This window comes from Ursus americanus, chromosome 17 (genome assembly GCF_024610735.1).
Source record: "Ursus americanus isolate L20-20 chromosome 17, mUrsAme1.1.p, whole genome shotgun sequence".
In the NCBI taxonomy this organism is placed as follows: Eukaryota; Metazoa; Chordata; class Mammalia; order Carnivora; family Ursidae; genus Ursus; species Ursus americanus.
The window spans coordinates 40146465-40171217 of record NC_142143.1 but is presented as its reverse complement, the minus strand read 5'-3'; the positions used below and the strand labels follow the sequence as shown (position 1 = coordinate 40171217).

Sequence of the window (24753 nt, the reverse complement as noted above, 5' to 3'; positions counted from 1 at the left end):
GAGATTTAGAGTAACAAAAAACAGAATTATATACTATTTTTCACATAACTATGAAGCATTAATGAGTCCCACCATAGAAGTCTAAAAATGAAAGTTCATCATAACAAATTACATAATTATGTATTCGCAGGTTAAGAACAATTAACTCTTATTGAAAAGCTCTGCCTACTGTTTCCGCCCACATTGCCTATTCAAAATTAGGTGCATGCTATGACTTTTAACACCATCTCTGGAAGTAGTTAGGAATCTATGCTCAGGCTGTAAAGATTGACTCCTGAGCTTTAATTCAGCTCAGAGGGCAACCTGAACTCCAAATAAATTTTTATAAAGGAAGAAGAAGAAGACCCATTTCTTTCTGATATCTACCTAGACTAAACATTCCCAGTTGTAACTATGTTTTTCATTTAAATTTCAAGAGAGTATATAAAAAGGTGGCTATCACAATTATGTAAACATGAAAAGCATAGAACACATAATTCCTTAAATTTCCAAAGTTGTGGTAACTACAAGGCAAAGAAATTATACCTTACTTTTTTTTCCCAAAGTTTTACTCTTTCTTTTCCTCAGCCACATGAGATTATTCAAAACATATTTACTTCTATAATACTTTCCTGAGAAAACCAAATCTATAGTTTCACTGCATAATGTCCAAATGACTTTCATTACTTTATATTTTTTAACATAGAAGAGATTATATATTGCTAATATAGATAATTCCAGTTAGCTTTGTCCAACCTGTATTTATACATCTATAAATTTTCTGACAGTTCACAAGTAATTCATATAAACCAGACTGTACATTAATTATTTCGATTTAATAAGTTATCAGTTTTTACTGGGTCCAAGGCCCATCCTGTTTACAAAAAAATTATTAAGTATCTGTAGGTTGCTCCACCTCTTTTCTGAAATAAATGGGAAGCTAGCAAGAGGTCTCACCCTATAAACTAACAGTGTTTCGAAACTGCAATTTATGTTCTTCTCTGCTGACAATGAAGGTGCCATACATACAACATTATCAGCTAGCAGCCATCTATCCACCCCTCCCAACAAGGACAAGTGCTACCTAGATGACTTTTGTCAAATCTCCTAGGTATTTATTATCTTTCTTATTCCTTAAGAACACTGGTGCCCAAAGGTGACAAGGTGAAGAAAGAAGGTACCTACCCTATATTCCAGTAATGTCTGTCCAAAGCATTCTTGTTAGGTTCATCCCTTTGTTCTAGGCCCTGTTGATATTTTCCCCTAGTTGTTTTCAGTTCCTATGGGAGCCTAACTTGCCCGTGTTATATGCACAGACAGCTGAGACCAGACTCCCAATCCCATCCCCCCCCCCGGTTTCCTTTAATCCTTAATCCCTATAACACCCTCCTGGAATGGACTGGAGTTGGGATACATCTATTTTTTTTATTTTTAAATATCAACTCCTTTCCAGAGATGGCCAAACACTTCGCCTCTTGTGGTCTGACATTGTGTTGATTACTTTGACTAACTTTCTTTTGCTGTCAGCCAATAGTCTTGGACCTAACATCATTTGCCTCCCAACCCCCCTTCCTAAAAGTATTAGAAAAGCAGTATACCATATGAATACAATGATCTAAACTAAACAGGGAAAATTCTAAAAGAAAGACCTTTATGCAATAAACAAAAGCAAGGGGAAAAAGGGGCACTATTTTGTATTAAAATAGACTCATCAATGAGAAGGAAGGAGAGAAAATGGCTTCCACGGATTACAGTACCTACAGCCAAGCTGCAGCCCACTCAAGGATATGCACAGACCACCCAGGCATATGGGCAGCAAAGTAATGGAACCTATGGATAGCCCACTGATGTCAGCTATACCCAGGCTCAGATCACTGTGACCTATGGGCATACCCCCTATGCAACTTCTTATGGAACAGCCTCCTGCTGGTTACACTACTCTGACTGCCCCCCCAGGCGTACAGTCTGCCTATTGAGGGGTACGGCATTGGTGCTTATGATACCACCACTGCTACAGTCACTACCACCCAGGCCTCCTATGCAGCTCAGTCCGCATATGGCACTCAGGCTGCTTACCCAGCCTTTGGGCACCAGCCAGCGGCCACTGAACCTGCAAAACCACAGGATGTAACAAATCTGCTGAGACGAGCCAACCTCAATCTAGCACAGGAGATTAAAACCGGCCCAGCCTAGGATACAGACAGAGTAACAATAGGTATCCCCAGGTACCTGGGAGCTACCCCACGGAGCCAGTCAGGGCACCACCTTCTTATCCTCCTACCAGCTACTCCTCCTACCAGCTATTCCATAGCCAACTAGTTATGATTAAAGTAGTTACTCTCAGCAGAACACCTATGGGCAGCCCAGCAGTTATGGAGAGCAGAGTAGCTATGGTCAACACAGCAGCTATGGACAGCAGCCATCCACTAGTTATCCCCCACAAACTGGATCCTACAGCCAGGCTCCAAATCAATATAGCCAGCAGAGCAGCAGCTATGGGCAGCAGAGTTCATTCCGACAGGACCACCCCAGTAGCATGGGTGTTTATGGACAGGAGTCTGGAGGATTTTCCAGACCAGGAGAGAATGGGAACATGAGTGGGCCTGATAACCGGCGCAGGGGAAGAGGGGGATTTGATTGTGGAGGCATGTGCAGAGGTGGACAGGGAGGAGGACACAGTGGAATGGGTGCTGGAGAGCGAGGTGGCTTCAGTAAGCCTGAGGGACCCATGGTTGAAGGACCAGATATTGATCTAGGTCCACCTGTAGATCCAGATGAAGACTCTGACAACAGTGCAATTTATGTGCAAGGCTTAAATGACAATGTGATCCTAGATGATCTGGCAGACTTCGTTAAGCAGTGTGGAGTTGTTAAGATAAACAAGAGAACCGGATAACCCATGATCCATATCTACTTGAACAAGGAAACAGGAAAGCCCAAAGGTGTTGCTACAGTGTCCTATGAAGACCCACCAACTGCCAAGGTTGCCATGGAGTGGTTTGATGGTAAAGATTTTCAAGGGAGCAAATTTAAGGTTTCTCTTGCTAGAAGAAGTCTCCGATGAACAGCATGCAGGGTGGTATGCCCCCCGTGAGGGCAGAGGGATGCTGCAGCCACTCTGTGGAGGTCCTGGGGGTCCCATGGGTCACAGAAGAGGCCATGGAGGAGACAGAGGTAGCTTTCCCCCAAGAGGGCCCCGGGATTCCTGAGGGAACCCACCCAGAGGAGGAAAACGTCCAGCACTGAGCTAGAGACTGACAGTGCCCCAGTCTGGGTTGTGGAAACCAGAACTAGGCCTGGAGAGAAGAATGCAACCAGTGTGAGGCCTTGAAGCCTGAAGGCTTCCTTCCACCACCCTTTCTACACCCTAGGCAGTGACCATGGCAGAGGTGGCCCTGGTGGCATGCAGGGTGGAAGAGGCAGCCTCATGGACCATGGTGGTCCCGGTAGGATGTTCAGAAGTGGTCATGGTGGAGAAAGAGGTGGCTTCCATGGTGGCTGGGGCATGGACTGAGGTGGCTTTGGTGGAGGAAGAGGAGCGGCCCTCGTGGGCCCCTGGACCTCTGATGGAACAGATGGGAGGAAGAAGAGGTGGGCATGGAGGACCGGGAAAAATGGAAAAAGACCAGCACCGTCAGGAACGCAGAGACCAGCCCTACTAGACACAGAGACCCCGCACAGCTGCGTTGACTGCCAAATTTATTTTTAAACCAGAAAGTGTTTTAAATTTATAATTCCATATATATAATGTTGGCCACAACATTATGATTATTCCTTGTCTGTACTTTAGTATTTTTCATCATTTGTAAAGAAACATTAAAACAAGTTAAATGGTAGTGTGCTGAGTTTTTTTCCTTCTTTTAAAGATGGTTGTTTAAGACTAAACAATGGGAACCCCTGTGAACATGCTCAGTATCATTGTGAAGAACCAAGAGGGCCTCTAACTGTAATAATGTTCATGGTTGTGATGTTTTATTTTTTTTAAATAAAATTACAAATGTTTATTTAAAAAAAAAAGACATCAGATATATCAACCTAACACAATGTATGGACCTCTTTTAGATTCTGTTTCAAATCACTTTTATAAAAAGACATTAATGAAACAATCAGGGAAATACTAATACTGGTTGGATATTACATGATATCAAGGAATTATTATTAATCATCTTAGGCATGATAATGATATGTGATTATTTTTATTTAAATGTCTCATTTCTTAAAGACACATACTGTATAATTGGGCCCCTACTTCAGGGGAAAAAAAAAACCCACCTTCAAATTATGTCACTTTCTTTTCTCTATCTATAGGTCAAATCCATGGGAATGTACTCTACAACTACTACTTGTTATTTTCTACCTTTAAGATAGTAATCACTTCCTCTTTATCATGTCCATTTTTTTTAAAGATTTTCATTTATTTGAGAGAAAAAGAGAAAAAATCATGAGCAGGGAGAGGAGAAGCAGACTCCCTGCCAAGCAGGGAGCCCTATGCAGGTCTCCATCCCAGGACCCCAAGATCACAACCTGAACTGAACACTTAATTGGCTGAGCCACCCAGGTGCCCCATGTCTATGATTATTTTTTGGTAAAAGTATTCAAATCAAAAGCAACTCATGCTATCTGTTATTTGCTACAGACCTCTATTAAACCACTGTGAAAGGCCAAATATCATATGACGTGTGGTAAATAAATCTGATTAAGCACATTAACATGTTCAAATTTATATAAAGCATTTGCAAATACAGATTACTCTAGAGATGCTAAGAAGCAGATGTACTGATCTCCTTGGCATTCACATGATTCAGCTACAAATAGAATTTGAACAGATTCCAAATGCACAACTGTCAAATTCATAAAAAGTAGCAAAAAAAGTCAAGTGAAAGTTTAGGCTCTGCCTTGATTAGCACTGACTGTTTTCTGGAAAGAAAATAGTTGGAAGTATTCTGTTAATGTTTTATTTCTTCGGTGCTAATATTTGACAAGAACTAAGTACTTTCAGTTTATGCAGAGATGTTCCCATTAGGTTAGCAGTGATAATCCAGAAACTGTTATAAGTTAATATTACTATGAAGATGAAAGAAAATCTTAAAATCAATTTAATCAAAGGGGCACCTGGGTGGCTCAGTCAGTTAAGCAGATGACTGACTCTTGATTTCAGCTTAGGTCGTGATCTCAGGGTCTTGGAATCAAGCCCCTCATTGGGCTCTATGCTCACAGGGGAGTCGGCTTGAGGATTCTGTCTCTCCCTCTGCACCTCTCTCATGCACACACTCTTTCCCTCTTTAAAATAAGTCTTGGGACACCTGGGTGGCTCAGTAGGTTAAACATCTGCCTTTGGCTCAGGTCATGATCCCAAGGTCCTGGAATCAAGTCCCACATTGGGCTCCTTGCTCAGTGGGGAGTCTGCTTCTCCCTCTGCTTGCTGCTTCCCCTGCTCGTGTTCTCTCTCTCTCTTTCACAAATAAATAAAATCTTTAAAACTAAATAAATAAATCTTTTTTAAAAATCAGTGTAATCAATATTACAAAGTTCATCAATACAAATTTGACTCACTGTAGTAGTATAGTATAGTGGGGTTGAGCTCCAACTCTAACATCAGATATATAATCCTAGCCCTGTCATTTACTAGCTGTGAGACCTCACCAAGGCTCTTTCCTCATCTGTAAAGTGGAATTAAAATTTTTTTTTACTTTACAGTGTTGTAATAAGAATTAAAGAACTCAAGAAACATAAACTGTTATGATTACTATCTTTGGGGAATATTACAATATGCGCAATATTACTAACTGTATTTTCACTTTACTCAGTTGTAAAAAAATTACAGACGATACTCTACCAACCTTCCATTGATACCAAAGCTTTGTGGCAACTGGCCTAATTCTGAGAATTATAGAAGATACATAGATGGGCATAACCTCAGGCCATGGAAGCAGATTTATTTAAGATTCTCTACAATCCCCAATTCAAATATCAGGTCTCACATGTGATGTGAGAATGAAAGCCATTTCTTTGGCAGCCAGGAGATAGACTCAATTTCAGAGTTGTACTTTCCATTCAAATAAGACTTCAAACAGACATTAGAGTGTTGCAAGACATGAAGTCAACACTCTAAGCCAGTCCACTCTTGCCAAACTTATTTCTTAAGTACAATGAATCATAGTAAAACAAAATTCATCTCTAAGCACAATGCAGTAATGTATACATTTCCTTATTCTTCTGCCCTTGCAATGTCACTTAGCAATCCAGAACATCTTATTTATGATAGTCAGTAGATATAAAAATGGCCTTTCGAAACCTTTGAGAGATATTAGATGTAAAGATTTGGTGGATTCAAGTTAAACATTTTGGGCTAGAATAATTATAGGTAATGTAGTATATTTTGTATAGCATCTTTCATGTTATTTGATTAATGCTCAATTATTGATGCTTAGACTGATATTGAAATAATGATATGGCAGTCTTTTTTTTTTTTTTTTTTTTTAAAGATTTTATTTATTTATTCAACAGAGATAGAGACAGCCAGCGAGAGAGGGAACACAAGCAGGGGGAGTGGGAGAGGAAGAAACAGGCTCCCAGCGGAGGAGCCTGATGTGGGGCTCGATCCCATAACGCCAGGATCACGCCCTGAGCCGAAGGCAGACGCTTTAACCAATGTGCCACCCAGGCGCCCCTGATATGGCAGTCTTATCCCTACTTTATAAACTCATGACTAGGAAGTAATTTGTATGGTATTACTTTAATACCATGCATATGACTAGATCCTCTTCAAACATAAACCTCATGTTTTAACACTTGTTGAAAATCTTTGTACAAGTCAATAATTTCAGTCAGAATTGCAAAATAATTTTAATACCGTCATTCATTCTATATTCTGACATTTTTTCCCAGTAAAATAGAGCTTGCCTTTATACCTAGAACTGTTTGATTACCTTAAAATATGGTTCATACAGGAAAGGAAAAATAAATAATTCCTTACTTTTAGTTAGTAATTTTCAGAGTAAAGATAATTTGGAGACAAATGGGGAAATCTGAATTTGGGTTTTAGATAAGATGAAAATTCATTGACTTGGAAAGGTAGAGATTGTTAATTTTAAAAAAGTAAATATGTTGTAAAACTGCACACCAGGTATGAAACCATTTTGGTTAAAAATACATATATATATTTATATGCATATATAGGGATAAATAAAGGTATGGAAAGATATACAGTAAGCTGTTAACAATAGTAATAGATGGGAAATATGTTTTTTTTTATTTTTCTATTTTACTTATATATAGTTTCCAACTTTCTACCATGCATGTACTACTTTCATAGTAACAGACGGTTTTTGTTTGTTTGTTTGTTTGTTTTTTAAGAAAATCACTATTTCCTACTGGGCCTATATGTAACTTCTGAGTCATCATCAACATGAAACTGTAAACATTCCAGCATGCGAGACTACCAGGGCACCAGCCTAGCTGGTTATTTCTTTAAAGCCTCTCTGCTTGCAGATTTCCTTTGCCTTTGTCTCTTACCCATGGTTCATAGGGCTGCCTCAGCACTAGATCATGTAGCCTTTGCACTGTAGCTGTCTTCACAAATTGGCAGCTTATTTGTGTGCCTCTGTTGGCCTTGGACAGAAACTCCTTTTGTTTTTATGTCATCATATTAGTTTTTTTCTTACCTTTCTGACTCTTCTTCATTCCTACAAGTTTATCTTTCTCTGCTATTTGTTGCTCCAAAATTTCATACTCAGCCCTCTTCTCTTTCCACTTTACATCTTCTTCCTAGGAAAGAGGAGAAAATGGATCTTGTGTTCTGATTCTTTTTAATCTAATATGTAGCTCTAGCCTCGTCCTCTCTCCTGAGCAACAAAATCATATATATATGTATATATATATATATATATATACACATATATACATATATATATAATCACTAATTATTGTACTCTCTAGTTAGACATTTATATATTTATAAATTTATATATTTACATATTGAGGTGCTCCCCTGCCTGGCTCTTAGAATAGGAATATGCTACTTTCAGAACTTTAGGGAAGAGTAACTTCCATTTTTATTTCTGCCACCTTCCCTGAGAATAAAGACCCAGCCCCTTTCTTGCCATATTTTTCAAATCTACTTACCCACGACAGATTATGTTCTGTTCTGTTTCTCATTCCATGTAATAAACTAAACATACATGGATCAGAGCCTAGGCTTGCCTTCTAGAGGCGGATCTGAGTCCTAACCCTCATTTTTTCCACTGTTGACCTCACTGAGTGTGGAGAGCAGTGATTCTGCCCAAGTTTATCTGTCCTGCAGACCCAATTTTCCTTTTATCATGCCATATCCCATTTGGACTTGGGGAGGAGAATTGAAAAGCCCGGTCGTGGCTGTACATTGAAGTCATAATGTCCATGCAGCTTTATCAGTAAGAAGGTGGTTTTTCATCTTTCTCTATCTGGCTCCCTATTAATTGGTTTTGAATTCAGAAGAGAGTTAAGACATAGGAGCAGCTGTCACTGCCTAAGCCCCACTAGTGATAGGACAACTTTATCCAAAAATAGCTGTTTAATGAGAACCTAGGTCTGAGAAAAGGAATGGAAAATGAAATCTTGCCAATCTAACAAGGGAATAAAAGATCCTAGAATAAAATGATAGCAATTATCAGATAATCAGCAAAATAGGACTTTGTTCATTTATTCCCGAATGCCTACTCTGTGTTAGGCATTGTTTCAAGAAGTTTAAAGAGTTAGAATACTTTAAACAAAAGTTACCTGGTAGTCTATGGGGCGCCTGGTTATTGGTTAAGTGCCCAACTTTTGTGTTTCACTCAAGTTGTGATCTCGTGGGTCCTGGGATTGAGCGCTGCTTTATCGGGCTATGGAGATCAGCAGGGAGTCTGCTTGAAGATTCTCTCCCTCTGTCCCTTCCCCCACTTGAGTGCACATTTGTTCATGTCCTCTCTCTCTCATATAAATAGATTTTTAAAAAGTTACCTGGTACTCTAATTTGACTGAGTTTTGAATCATTATAATAATCAACAACAAAGCAATGCTTTATATTCAAAGCCAGTATGATTGATTCAGCATAATTATAACACTGAGCACTTGTTTATCAAACAAGCAATTCCCATACCATATCTGATTGAACCATCAAAACAACTCTATGAGGCAGAACAGAATTGAAAAAAAAAAAAAGTCAATGATTTAACTGAACAGAGATTTATTTCTTACTCCAAAATGTTGGCTCTGGCTGCAGACAATTGTCTTCCATGCAATGGCATGATAATCTAGGCTCTTTCAACCTGTGGTGCCGCCATCTTTTTTTTTTTTTCAATTTTAATAATATTTTTTTATTATATTATGTTAGTCACCATACAGTACATCCCTGGTTTTTTGATGTAAAGTTCAATGATTCATTAGTTGCGTATAACACCCGGTGCACCATGCAATACGTGCCCTCCTTACTACCCATCACCAGCCTATCCCATTCCCCCACCTCCCTCCTCTCTGAAGCCCTCAGTTTCTCAGAGTCCATAGTCCCTCATGCTTCATTCCCCCTTCTGATTACCCCCCTTTCTTTATCCCTTTCTTCTCCTACCAATCTTCCTAGTTCTTATGTTCCATCGATGAGAGAAACCATATGATAATTGTCTTTCTCTGCTTGACTTATTTCACTTAGCATTATCTCCTCCAGTGCCGTCCATGTTGCAGCAAATGTTGAGAAATCGTTCTTTTTGATAGCTGAGTAATATATGAGTCTTCTTCCATGATTGCCCCAGTAGGAGAAGGACTGGGGGGTTTCATATTGGCTTTTCATGGCCTCATCCGGAAACTGACACATGTCAATTCCACCGTATTTCATTGCCAGACTGAGTCACATGGACCCATCCAGTTGCTGGGGTGCTGAGAAGGAACAGTCAATCCACTGAATGCCCAGAAGAGAAAGAACTGAATATTGACTAACATTAGCAATGTGTACCATAAATAGCTATCATTACTGTTCTTTTTGTATAGGTGAGGAAATGGAGGACTAGCAATGTCAAGGAACTCATTCAAGGTTACATAGAAAGTAAGCAGAGGGAGCATTATGTGAACCTAGATAATCTGACCCCAGAATTCATGCTTAACCTCTAGCCTATAATACTGCCCAACTGCACACTGGAACTCTGGCAGAGTCCAACCACCACTAGAGATATTTAATTCAATTTATATAAATTCAGTTCAATTCAGTCCACATACATTTACTGAATGCTCTCTTTGTGCCAGTCATTGCAGTTGCATCTGAAGGAAGGTTGGATTATTTGACCATATAGATCTCTTCCAACACAGCTGCTTCCATTTCTATGGAGAACCATGACTAATACAACAACCTTAAAATTAGTCTCTATAAAAGAAAGTTAGGAAATGATACTTTATTAAATTTTAAGTTAAAAATGAGATCCTATGCAAATCTTAATTACTTTGATCTTAGAATGTCAACTGAAATAGAAGAATCCTAGAATAACCTACAGAAATTAGTCAATGTTTATTGTATTTTCTACAACACAAAGTTAAAAAAAAACTCATTGGATACGAAATATATAGATTTTTGCGAAGAACCTTGTGAACTGTAAGAACAACCAAAACAATCTGTCAAATATAGGCCTTAGTATATAGATTTTACTTAGGGGAGTGTTCTAATGATCTTCACAAATTCAATATTGTGAGAATGTGTGACTCGGTGTTAATTATAATTTTTGAAGGAATTTAGTTCTATACAACCGAGAATGCTCAGGGTCTCTCCAATTTTAATGTGTTTTCCTATACATGATGCTGTTTCTGAAGTATTTAGTTGCCCCCTGCTGGTCATATAATTATAAAATTCCTAAAGATAAGTATTTCTCAGATTGCATGTGATGACAAACTCCTGAGATGCTTTAAACTTTTTCATCAAATGAATTCACAGTGGATTTCCAGTGCTCAATTGAGATATATAAGTTAACCCAGAGTTCTTAAATACAATCTTCTTCCTATAATATGCATTTCATATTTTATGTCTCTTCAGGTCCTTTTTGGAACCATGTAGGGATAAATTATCAAATTGAGAGGGGAAAATAGCACTTGTTCAAGTATTTTTTTTTTTAAGATTTTATTTATTTATTTGACAGAGAGAGACAGTCAGCGAGAGAGGGAACACAAGCAGGGGGAGTGGGAGAGGAAGAAGCAGGCTCCTAGCGGAGAAGCCTGATGTGGGGCTTGATCCCAGAACACTGGGATCACGCCCTGAGCAGGAGACAGACGCTTAACGACTGAGCCACCCAGGCACCCCTTGTTTAAGTATTTTAAAAACTATTTTTATCCTGTCTTTACTACCACCTCTCTGGCTAATGTTGGACAAGGAACTTTAACTTCTTGGTATTTATTTCCTCATCTGTAATATGAAGAATAATTGACATACAATCAACTGTACATATTTAAAGTATAATTTGATAAGTTTGACATATGTATTCAACTGTGAACTATTGCTACCATAGTTAAAGATAGCTCAAGATAGTGAACATATTTATCATTCCCAAAAGTTTTTTTTTTAATTATTTATTTTGAGAGGGAAATTGGGAGAGTGCGTGCGAGCAGGAGGAGGGGCAGAGGGAGAGAAAGAATCCCAAGCAGACTCCCTGCCAAGAGGGGAGCCTAATGCAGGACTGGATCCCACGACCCTGAGATCATGATCTGAGCTGAATTCAAGAACCAGAGGCTTAACTTACTGAGCCACCCAGACACCCTATTTCCAAAAGTTTTTTTGTGCCACTTTATATTTCCTTCTTCCTGCCTCCTGCCCCTCCCATCCATCTCCCATCCTCCAGTAACCACTGATGTGCTCTCTGTCACTATAGATTACTTTGCATCTTCCAGAGAAAAACAAATTTTAAGCTCACCAGTTTAAAGACTAAAATGAGGTATGGAAAAACTTAAATTCTTTTTAAATATTAAAAACTTTATTTTGAGGGTGCCTGGGTGGCTCAGTTGGTTAAGTTTCTGCCTTCAGCTCAGATCATGATCCCAGAGTTCCAGGATTGAGTCCTCATCAGGCTCTCTGCTCAGCGGGGAGCCCTCTTCTCCTCCTCCCTCTGCCTGCTACTACTCCTGCTTTTGCGTGTTCTCTCTCTCTGTGTCAAATAAATACATAAAATCTTTTAAAAAAAAGCTTAAAAAAGAGGACTTTAACTTTAGAGTCAACAGATATAAGCTTGGGTCTTGGCTATGTTGTTTACTAGCTGTGTGACCTTGGTCAAGTTACTCAACATCCTAACTCCGAGGATAACAGTTTCCCACACTTAGGAGAAAGGATAAGAATATCATCTATCCCCATAAAGATGTTGGGAAATTGCATGCAGACAATTAGCTCAGTGCTGGGCCTGTAATATAATACGCTCAACCAATGGTAGCCGTATGTCTCTAGACATTTCAAAGAGCACCAATCCAGTTTTAAGAAAAGGAAATGAGAACCTTCACCATGTAGCCAGTGTAATCTTAAGGCAACCATTTTAGAAGTTTTACGTGAGAATAATTCACTGTGCTAGCTATGATATCCAGATGACTCTGACTCAGGTCCTTCTCTTAAGCATCTCATTGATTTTCTTTCCTCATAACTCCTTCCCCAAGTGTCATAGTTTTCATTTCTTTGTAATTCCATCCCTACCTCACATATGACCTGACAGTCTTCTCATTTCACCTTTATGATTTGACAAATAACTTGGCCATAGTAAAAAAATAAAAAACCAAGGTGCTTATTCACACAAAGGGCTATTTCAGGAGATTGAGGCTGTGCCTCAGATCTTCTCAATCAAACCATTGGGCCTCTAAGAAGTTTAAAGGTGCTTTCCTCAGCCCTAGGCTCTCAGTAGGAGCCAAAGATAGAGATGAGATTATTTTATAGAAACAAACTGTAGATTGAGTGGTCTTTGTCTAACAGAGTGAACCCCATTGAAATACTTGAAGACGCACCAAGTTCTTGAGAAATTTATTTCAGCAGAAGCAGTGCCAGCTTGGAATGAGAAAGAGAGTAAAACAAAAGGAGGCTGTCAGACTGCCCCTCCCCAATTTTATTGGCAGGATGTAGTCTGATAAACCTACTCATCTGTGAACACATGCTACCTTCCATAAAAAAGGAAGGATGACTCAGAGGGCTGAACCAAGAACCCAGGAGGCAGAGCCAGGAGCCTTGCAGGATTATTCCCAAGCCAAAGAACCTAATCAAGAAACTCCCAACATTCACCCAGTTGTATTTCAAAATGCTATGGGGGTGCCTGGGTGGCTCAGTTGGTTAAGCATCTGCCTTCGGCTCAGGTCATGATCTCATGGTCGTGGGATCAAGCCCTGCATCAAGCTCTCCACTCAGTGACAAGTCTGCTTCTCCCTCTGCCTCTGTAGTCAATTTTGCTCTCTCTCAAATAAATAAATAAAATCTTTAAAAAACAAAACAAAACAAAATGCTATGGACCAAGAAATATACCTTTCGTTTTACCTTTTTTTAAGCCTTTCATTTCCCCTGTTTGAACTTGAATGTCTTTAACTGTTATACTCAATCTGTGCCACCACTTAATGTTGGAGGCAGATCACTTGTTTCTTTAGTTTCTCAGGCCCATAGATGAAGAGTAATTGTACCCAGGAACTAACTTTTTCTGAGTCTACTCAAGACTGGCAACCTTCCAAGTCACCCCAAGTGTTGTACATGACGGTTCTCTGTTCCTTTTTCCTAGTGGTAGAATACTTCTCCCTTCAGTCTCCCTTCTAGTCTCCCACCAGTACCTTCTATTGGTTGAACCTAACTAGAAACCAGTTGGCAAATGGTTACTGGGAAGTATGGTTTAACCTGGTCATGTCCTGTGATTCAGAGTGTAGAGCAAGGAAGAGTCTGGGAAGGATGGATCTGAGAGAAAATAGGCTAATGACCACTGTAGAGTCTGCACTTAGAAAGCTTTTTACATCTGGAAATTTGTTACAGCTCAGCTCTAATTTGGTCTGTTCTCTGATGAAAGATTAGACCCTCCTTCCCATTTCTATCCTGTTTTTGTCAGTGTTTTTTTTTTTTTTTAACATCTTAGGTCAACGTTTGCTTTTTCCTTTATCGACTTTGTCTGATTGATGGGACCATTGTCTACCATCAAGACAAGTAATTAGACCATTTTTCCTTTTCATTATTGAATTCCCCCAATAGCAATAATATAGCCCACCACTTTAGATGTCAAACCCTCCTTTTCACATTACCTATATTTTCCATTTTCCTTGTCCTTCATCTCTTTTGCTATACTTTAGCCATGTACAACTAGTTTGGGGAGCAACAAACTATTTAAACTGGCATACAGATGTTCTTGCATCAAATTGATGCAGTTCCCAAGGTCTACTACAACTTATATCAGGGAAACTCTTGCATACAGGAGACCAGATTTGGAGCTGGTTATGAAAATCTCATTCCTAAAGCCCTCTATACATTATCCAATCTCTTCTTGGGCCTCCTCCCCACCACCAAGATCATAAAGCTAAAACTCCTCTTCATTTTCTCTATCTATCCCATATTCGATCAGTCTGTCTTCCTCTAAAGCAAGATAAGCACCCCAGTTTCTTGCAGCCCACAATTTCCACTCCAATTGTAGTGGATGATATAGATTATGAGCTTAGACCACCTGATCACCTAACTATAGTGAAGATAATTATAGTTTTCTTAACTAGAAAGGGTATGCTTCAGAAGAACAGACCTAGGACCTCAGCACCCAAATCCACACATTGCAGCCGGTGTGGGAGCTCTATTCCCATTAAGCCTAGGCCCCCGTCTGTCATGGAGGGGCTACCTTGAGGTGGGGGCATCAGAACTCTGACCAAATAGAGATAAAGTTTGGATCAAACATCAATAAACCAGGGGATGCAGATAATCCTAACCTCATCTGACTCTCTGCTACTTTGACCAAAGACAGATTTGAACAATTTCTTTTTTTAAAAAAATATTTTATTTATTTATTTGACAGTGAGAGAGGGAACACAAGCAAAGGGAGCGTGAGAGGGAGAAGCAGGCTTCCCGCCTAACAGGGAGCCCAATGCAGGGCTTGATCCCAGGACCCTGGGATCACGACCTGAGCCAAAGGCAGAGGTTTAACGGCTCAGCCATCCAGGCGCCCCAGTTTGAACAATTTCTGAACCAAAAATACATAGTCATTTACACAGGGGAGCTACCCATTCCTTAACCTCTGTTTCCTAAGAGTCCTAAGAAGACTGCGCTGGGGGAGGCCTGCCAAGGGCAGCAGTTCTTAAATGTTTGGTCTTAGGTCCCACTTATACTTTAAAAAATTATGGAGAATTCCAAAGAGCTTTTGTTTATATGGATTACATTTGTTGATATTTACCATGTTATAAATTTAAAGCATAATTTTAAAAAAATTTATTGATTCCTTTAAAATTTACAATAATAAACCCATTATATTTTAACATAAATAACATACATTTCATAAAATTTAACTGTATTTTCCAAAATAATTTAGTGAAAAGAGTAGTATTGGTTTTACATTTTTTTGCAAGTCCCTTTAATGACTGGCTTTATAGAGGACAGATCAATTCTTTTATTATTTTATTTTATTATTTTTTTTTAGATTTTATTTATTTGTTTGAAAGAGAGAGAGAGAGCATGGGGGTGGGAGGGCGAGGGACAAGCAGACTTGATGCTAAGTGCAGAGCCCGATGCAGAGCTCCATCCCACAAACCTGAGACCATGACTTGAACCGAAATTAAGAGTTGAGCCACCCAGGTGCTCCCTTCTATATATTTATGAAATATAATTGACATACAATATTAGTTTCATGTGTACAACATAGTGACAATTATATACATTACAAAATGCTCACCACAATAAATGTGGTTACCATCTCTCATCATACAAAGTTATTAGAATATTATTGACTATATTCCTTATGCTGTATTTTCATTTCTGTGACTTACTTATAACTGGAAGTTTGTACCTCTTAATGCTCTTCCACTATTTCATTTATACCCCCAACCCCTTTCCCTCTGGCATCACCAGTTGTTCTTTACATTTTATGAGTTTGTTTCTGTTTGTTTTATTTTTTAGATTTCATGTATATCATATGATACTTGTCTTTTTCTGACTTATTTTACTTAGCATAAACCCCTCTATGTCCATCCATATTGTGAATGGCAAGATTTCATTCTTTTTTATGATGAGCAGTAGTCCATTGTGTAGATATATCACATCTTCTTTATCCAGTCATCTATTTACACTTAGGTTGCTTCCATATCTTGGCTATTGTAAACAGTGCTATAATAAGCCTACGACTGCATATATCTTTTTGAATTAGTGTTTTTGTTTCTTTAGGTAAATACCCAGAAATGGAATTACTGGGTTGTATGGTATTTCTATTTTTTTAAAGATTTATTTATTTATTTGAGACAGAGAGCGAGCACATGAATGGGGGAAGGGGTATTGAGAGAGGGAGAGAAGCAGCCTCCTCAATGAGGGAGGCTGACCCGGTGCCAATCCCATGACACTGAGATCATGACCCAAGTCAAAATCAAGAGTTGGACACTTAACTCACTGTGCCACCCAGGCGGCCCAGGTATTTCTATTTTTAATTTTTTGAGGTAACTTTATACTGTTGTCCATTCCCACAAATTTACATTCCCACAAATAATACATAAGCGTTCCCTTTTCTCCACATCTTTGCCAACACTTGTTATTTCTTATCTTTTTGATATTAACCATTCAGACTGGTGTAAGGTAATACCTCACTATGGTTTTGATTTGCAATTCCCTGATGATTAATGATGTTGAATATCTTTTCATGTGTCTGTTGACCATTGGCATGTCTTCTTTGTAAGAATGTCTATACTGGTTCTCTGCTCATTTTTTAATTGGATTATTTGTTTTTATGTGTGTGTTGAGTTGCATGAGTTCTTTATGTATTTTGGATGTTAACCTCCTATTAGATATATAATTTTCAAATATATTCTTTCATTCAGTAGGTTGCCTTTTCCATTTTTTAAAAATCATTTCCTTCACTGTGCAAAAGCTTTTTAGTTTAATGTAGTCCCAACTTTTAATTTTTACTTTTTTTCCCCTTGCTTGAGGGGACAGATCTGGAAAAATAATGCTAAGTCCAATTTCTAAGAGTTTACTGCCTATGTTTTCTTTTAGGAGTTTTATGGTTTCAGGTCTTACATTTAGGTCTTTAATCCATTTTCAGTTTATTTTTGTGTATGGTGTAAAAAAGTGGTCCCATTTTGTTCTTTTGCATGTAGCTATCCCGTTTTCACAACACCATTTATTGAAGAGACTGTCTTTTCCCCATTGTATATTCTTGTCATATTTACCATAAATTAATAGACTATATAAGCATATTTCTGGGCTCTCTATTCTGTTCTATTGATCTATGTGTCTGTTTGTGCCAGTACCATATTGTTTTGATCACTATAGCTTTGCAGTATAGTTTGAAATCTGGGATTGTGATACCTCCAGCTTTGCTCTTCTTTCTCAAGATTGCTTTGCTAATTCAGTATCATTTGTGGATTCCATACAAATTTTAGGATTATTTATTTTAGTTCTGTGAAAAAATACTATTGGTATTTTGATAAAGATTGCATTGAATCTATAGATTGCTTTGGGTAGTATGGACATTTTAACAATATTAATTATTCCAGTCCATGAGCATGGTGTATCTTTTCATTTGTGTCATTTTCAATTTCTTTTATCAGTGTTTTATAATTTTCAGAGTACAGATCTTTCACCTTCTTAATTTTTTTCCTAGGTATTTTTTTGGATGCAATTGTAAATGAGATGATTTTCTTAATTTCTTTTTCTGCTACTTTGTTATTAGTGTTTAAAAATGCAACAGATTTCTGTGTAATTGATTTTGTATCCTGCAACCTGAAGTCATTTATTAGTTCTAATAGTCTTTGGTGGAGTCTTTAGGGTTCTGTACATCCTGTATCATGTTATCTGCAAATAGTGACAGTTTCACATTTTCCTCACCAATTTGGATGCCTTTTATTTCCTTTTCTTATCTGATTTCTGTGGCTAGGACTTCCAGTATTATGTTGAGTAAATACAGTGAGAGTAGGCATCCTTGTCTTGTTCCTGATCTTAGAGAAAACACTTTCAAACTTTCATCATTGAGTATGGTATTAGCTATGGGTGTCATATATGGCCTTTATTATGTTGAGGCATGTTCACTCTAAACCCACTTTATTGAGAGTTTTTTATCATGAGTGGATGTTAAATTTTGTCAGCTGTTTTTTCTGCATCTATTGAGGTGATCATATGATTTTTATCCTTCATTTTGTTAATGTGGTATATTACATTGATTAATGTGCTGATATTGAGCCATCCTTGCATCCCCAGACTAAATCTCACTTGACAAGCTGAATGATCCTTTTGATGTATTTTTTTAAAGTTTTAATTATAATTCAAGTTAGTTAGCATATTAATATATTTTTAAATTCAGTTTGATTATATTTTATTGAGGATTTTTGCATCTAGGTTTATCAGGAATATTGGTTTGTAATTTTCTTTTTTTGTACTGGTTTCTTTCTTTGTCTGGTTTTGGTAGAATGAATTTGGAGATTTCCTTCCTCTTCTATTTTTAAAAATAGTTTGAGAAGAATAGGCATTAATTCTTCTTTAAATGTTTGGTAGAATTCACCTGTGAAGCTATCTGGTCCTGGACTTTTGTTTATTGAGAGTTTTTTTTTTATTTTTTATTTTCATTTTTATTTATTTGCTTTTTTTAAATTTTATTTATTTGTCAGAGAGAGTGAGCAGAAGCAGGGGGAGCAGCAGGTAGAGGGCAAAGCAGGCTCCCCGCTGAGCAGGGAGGCTGATGTGGGATCAAGACCCTGAGATCATGACCTGAGCCAAAGGCAGATGCTTAACCAACTGAGCCACCCAGGCGTCCCCAAAAGGGTTTTTTTGTTTGTTTGTTTGTTTGTTTGTTTGTTTGTTTGTTTGTTTTACCAACCGATTTCATTACTAGTAATTGGTCTGTTCAGATTCTCTATTTCTTTCTGATTCAGTCTTGGGATATTGTATGTTTCTATGAGTTTATTTCTTCTAGGTTATCCAATTTGTTGGCATATAATTCTTCATAGTTGTCTGTTATAATCCTTTGTATTTCTGTGATATTGGTTGTAACTATTCTTTCATTTCCGTTTTTATTTATGTTATCTCTCTGTTTTTCTTGATGAATCTGGTTAAAGGTTTATCAATTTTGTTTATCTTTTTGAAGAACCAGCTCTTAGTTTCATTGACAATTTCTATTGTTTTTTTAGTCTCTACTTCATTGTTTCTGCTCTGATCTTTAGTTACTTAATTAGAGCCTTCTACTAACTTTGGACTTTGTTTTCTTTTGGTAGTTACTTTAGATGTAAGGTAAATTATTTATGTGAGATTTCCCATAGCACTTCTGTTCCTGAGAAAAACTCTTGCAATTACCGCCCCTCTGGCATATGTCCTAAAATTAGTAAATCTCCTCCATGTATAACGTAGCCAGTTTCAAACTGCTGCTTCTCTCCTGGATCTCGGACCTATTGATACAGCATGCTGGTCCTTTAGGAACAGAGACTTGGTTTTCTGTAGTTCCCTGGCTCTTCCAGAGGTAAGCCCCACTGATTCTCATAGTTCATGGAAGTAAACTCACTGATTTTTAAAACCAGACATTGTGGTGGCTTGTTTTCCCAGTGCAGGTCCCCAGCGCTTGGGTGCTCAATGGGGGGCTTGATCTCTTGCTCCTCCACACCTGTGGGTTGGCTGTACTGGTAGTTTGGTTCCTCATCAAGTCTCTACCCTTCCTATCCTTCTTGATATGACCTTCTTTTTATGACTTTACTGTGAAGATCCATTCTGCTAGCCTTCAGGTCATTTTCAGAGTGAATTACATTACATGTAGTTTTTGCCATAATATGTCTATGGGAGGAGGTCAGCTCAAGATCCTCCTACTCTGCTATCTTCCCCTGCCTATTGGCAAACTCTACTTTCTGAAACCTAAAATCATTCTTATTCAGACATCATCATTGTTAATATTTAAGTAGGAGAGTATTGTTAACATTTTACTTCCAAATGAGGCTACCTTCTGAGTACAGTTGCCATAGAGCAAATTCAGGACAACTCAATTCTTATATCTACTTCTGTATTCAGTCTGTTCTGGTATTTGTTTTGGTTGAAATAAGTTTAGAAAATGCAGTCTCACACATATATGTAATTGGAAAAGGAAGGAATGTTTTAATAGTTTTTTAAAAATATAATTATGAATATTCTTCTTTGATATCATACTGCGAAAACCCTACAAGTGATAGTTTCTTAAAGATTAGTAGCAATGTGGAATCTGAAATCATATGTATGGTCACTTATATACTGTAACATTAAAATCTACTGATATATTATGGTGTATCTTGAATTTTGAATGGATCTTTTACCTATGCATTATTTTGTAAGATCATTCATTGGTCATTTGGAAAATAGTGGTTTACTGAGGTATGCATATCTTCCAAACGTTGATACATTTCATTTGAAATATCAAGACTCACATTCATGATTATCACCACTGATCTCATTAGGAAAGTCCTTAAGAATTAGGAAATTGTCAAACTCATGGGTAGATAGAAGTTTTCCAAAATTCTGAGTTTTTTCTTGAGAGCTCAAATTTTATCTTTAACAACAAACGCTGTAAGTTGTTTCCATTGAAGTAACAGACTTCACTAAGTTTTGAGACAATGTCTGCCAAATACCCAAGTCTGAATAACCATATTTTGTTTGCCTGTCATTCTTTTTTTAATTTTTATTTTATTTAAATTCAATTAGTTATCATATAGTTCATTAATACTTTCAGAGGTAGAGTTCAGTGATTCATCAGTTGCATATAACACCCAGTGCTCATTACATCACATGCCCTCCTTAATGCCCATCACCCAGTTACCCCATCCCCTCAGCCACCTACCCTCCAGCAACCCTCAATTTGTTTCCTATAGTTAAGAGTCTGTTATGGTTTGTCTCCGTCTCTGATTTTGTCTTATTTTATTTTTCCCTCCCTTCCCCTATGATCCTCTTTTTTGTTTCTTAAATTCCACCTATGAGTGAAATCATGATAACTGTCTTTCTCTGATTGACTTATTTCACCTAGCATAATACTCACTAGTTTCATCCATGTCATTGCAAAGGGTAAGATTTCATTTTTTTTGATGTCTGAGTAATATTCCATTATAGACACACACACACACACACACACATACACACATATCTTCTTTCATCTTCATCATCATCATCTGTTGATAGATATCTGGGATCTTTCCATAGTTTGGTTATTGTGGACATTGCTGCTATAAACATTGGCATGCAGATGCCCCTTGGATCACTATGCTTGTATCCTTTGGGTAAATACCTAGTAATGCAATTTCTGGGTCATAGGGTAGCTCAAATTTTTAACTTTTTGAGGAACCTCCATGCTGTTTCCCAGAGTGGCTATACCAGCTTGCATTCCCACTAGCAGTATAAGAGCATACCCCTTTCTCTGCATTCTCACCTACATTTGTTGTTTCCTGACTAGTTAATTTTAGCCATTCTGACTGGTGTGAGGTGGTATCTCATGGTGGTTTCGGTCTGTATTTCCCTGATTCCAAGTGATGTTGAACAATTTTTCCATATTTTTTTAAAGATTTTATTTATTTATTCATTTATTTGAGAGAGAGCAAGAGAGCACAAGCAGGGAGAGCAGTAGAGGGAGAGGGAGAAGGAGAAGGAGGTTCCCCACTGAGCAAGGAGCCCCATGTAGGGCTTGATAGCAGCACCCTGGGATCACAATCTGAGCCGAAGGCAGACACTTAACCGACTGAGCCACCCAGGCACCCCAGCCATTTGTATGTCTTATTTGGAGAAATATCTGTTCATGTCTTCTATTTCTTGACTGGATTATTTGTTTTTTGGATGTTGAGTTTGATAAGTTCTTTATAGATCTTGGGCACTAGCCCATTATCTGATAAGACATTTGCAAATATCTTCTCCCTTCTCTATGTTGTTTTTAGGCTTTGTCAACTGTTTTGTTGTGCAAAAGCTTTTTATCTTGATGAAGTCCCAGTAGTTCATTTTGTGTGTCATTCTTTCAAGTAAAAACGGTGTTACATATAAAAAGTGGCTTGTTCAACCCCAAAACTGAGTCACATAAATCCTCTTTCTCAGGACAACCATTGTGCCTTGGTATTCAGCAGGAATGTTTTGTGCATTTTGTATCATAGAATTTTTAAAAGACATGGAATCAGCAGTTCAAATTAAATAAAATTAGTAATTGTTGCTATTTTATCAAGCATATTATTAAATGAAACTCTTTTTTTTTCTTGTGAGTATATAGCAGTGACCAATACAATGACTATTAGTCTAGATTGGTATTACTGTCTTGATTTCTATTAATGCACCAGCAATTTTTCCCACCATTACCTTTGTATTATAGTACAAATGTCAACACAGCTTGAAAGGCAAATAATGTCTTAGTATTATTTTGACAATTGTTTTGACCTTGCAGATACTTGAAAGGTTTTTAAGGACTCCATGGGGTCTACAGACCCATTTTGAGACCAAGAGCAAACCTAACTTGTAAGTGGTAGCAATCCATTTTTCACACAACTTGCAATCACACACAATTTTTCACACTCTGAGAAGAGTCTATGGTGTTTTAAGCAGTCCTGGCCTAACTCCTCTCACCAACATTTTCTGCTTAGTGGTAATCATGACCCATCATATTCTCTTCTGGTTCTAGCTTATTTCCCCATTTCTAACTCTCCATTCTTCTTGCCAAAAAAAAGACTCCTGGTCTCTCTTTTTGTCTGCCTCATCAAACCCCACATTATTTTCTAATGATTCCAGTTTAATTCTTAACCTTATTGCCAGGAATCAACCTACCCCTTCAGGGTAGAATTTTATTTCATTGTATGTATGCATGTATGTATGTATTTAATGAATTGAATAAATTCATTGATTTTAAAATGAATTTTCTGCAGATCTACTATTTCACTTGCTAGAGAGATAGCATTTGCTTTGGGCCTTAAAGAGTGACATGATTTGGACAGGTGAAATGAGACTGTACTTTTTTCAAAGTATAAGAAATAATAATAGTTGTACGAAGGTAAAAAAGCATAGGGACTGCTTAGGAAAAGGCAAGAAGGATGCAGATAATAGAATAATTGAAAGACAAGTCAGAAAGGTAGTAAGGGGTCATCTCGTGGAAGGTGTTGAATGCCTAGAGTTCATTTTGTAAGCAGTGGGGAGCTACCAGGGATGTTTCAGAAGAGGCAGAGGTAATGGGGTAAAACAGGCTCAATAATCAAAGCATTATTTGTGTAAGATTTATTTGTCAACTCCAGATGAAAAGAATTTGATGGAGAAAAGAGACCTAAGGCAAGAAAACCAGGTTAGAGGCCTGACCTAGGATGGTGGCCCTAGAGGTGGAGATGTGTGGAAATAGATTTTGAGAACAGTGAGGAAGTAAGATCAGTAAGTGGTGGTGAGGGAAGAGTGGTTGTGAAAAAATGATTAGAGCTTTAAGTATGAGTTACTGGGAGAACGGCGATGCTCTTCACAGAAATCAGGAAGTCAGAAAAAGGAATGGTTTGTGTGAGGCAAAATGATGAGTTCAGTTTTCTACCTATTAGGCATATAAGTAGCATACCCAAAGGGAACTAATTTTATACATTTACAAGAACTGGAACCTAACAGATATTAGAAGATTGTGGTTATTAGGTGTATAAGTGGCTATGCTCAAGAGGGAGCTAATTTTATAGCACTTACAAGAACTGAAACCTAATATATTAGGATGTTAGAAGATGGTGGTTATAGCTGGACTGGCTTTATATTGTCTCTTTACAATATAAGTGTAAAGAGGAAAATGCAGTCAGTATTTTAATTCTCTGTGGAGTTTCTTTCTAGACATCTGTAGCTTTCTTGTGGTCCATGTAACACAAAGATAGCTCTAATAAAGTGATACATATTTATCAAATGATTTGCATGTATTATTTATTATGCTAAATTTTGCCAGTCAGTCCTCATAACAACACTTAGGTAGTAGTATCTGGATTTTTCATAAGAGAAATCAAGATGCAAAGAGGTTAAGTAACTTTCTCAAGGTCAAACAAGAAATGGTGGAATGACATTTGAAACCAGGTTCTATGTGGTTTCAAAGTTCTTGTTTCTTCTACTCTATGTGGCTGAAGTATTCATTTGCCTTTCTCCCTTTTCCTTTTCACAAAATGAAAAAGAAATAGTGCCTTTTAGCATGGACTATTAGTTCTTACTATATGATTGTATCCAGAGATACATTTAATGCCTGCTTAGGACATCTATCTTAAGAAAGGCTTGTGCTCAAGGACTTTTTTTCCTTTAAGTTTTATCAAGATATATTTGATATACATTACTGTGTAAGTTTAAGGTGTATGGCATAATGATTTCACTTACATATATTGTAAAATTATTACTGCAATAAGTTTAGTTAGCATCCATCATCTTATATGGATAAAATAAAAAGAGAAAGTAAAACAAACAAATGAACAAACATTTTTTCCCTTGGTGAGACGAACTCTTAGGATTTACTCTTTTAACAACTTTTCCATAAATCATACAGCCATGTTGACTATAGTCATCATAATGTACATCACATCTCTAGTTAGTATTTATCTTGTAATTAGATGTTTTTACCTTTTGACCATCATCCTCCAATTCCCTTCTCCTTCTCCCCTACCTTGGTAACCACAAATCTGATTTTTTAAAATGAG

At 37.6% G+C, this 24753-nt stretch overlaps 2 pseudogenes; both read left to right on the top strand.

Moving 5' to 3' along the window:
* The first annotated feature begins 1665 nt into the window (after positions 1-1665).
* Positions 1666-3795, top strand: LOC123801223 (RNA-binding protein EWS-like; annotated as a pseudogene).
* A 9322-nt stretch (positions 3796-13117) lies between these two features.
* LOC123801235 (14-3-3 protein theta-like) overlaps positions 13118-24753 on the top strand; it is a 49523-nt pseudogene continuing 37887 nt past the window's right edge.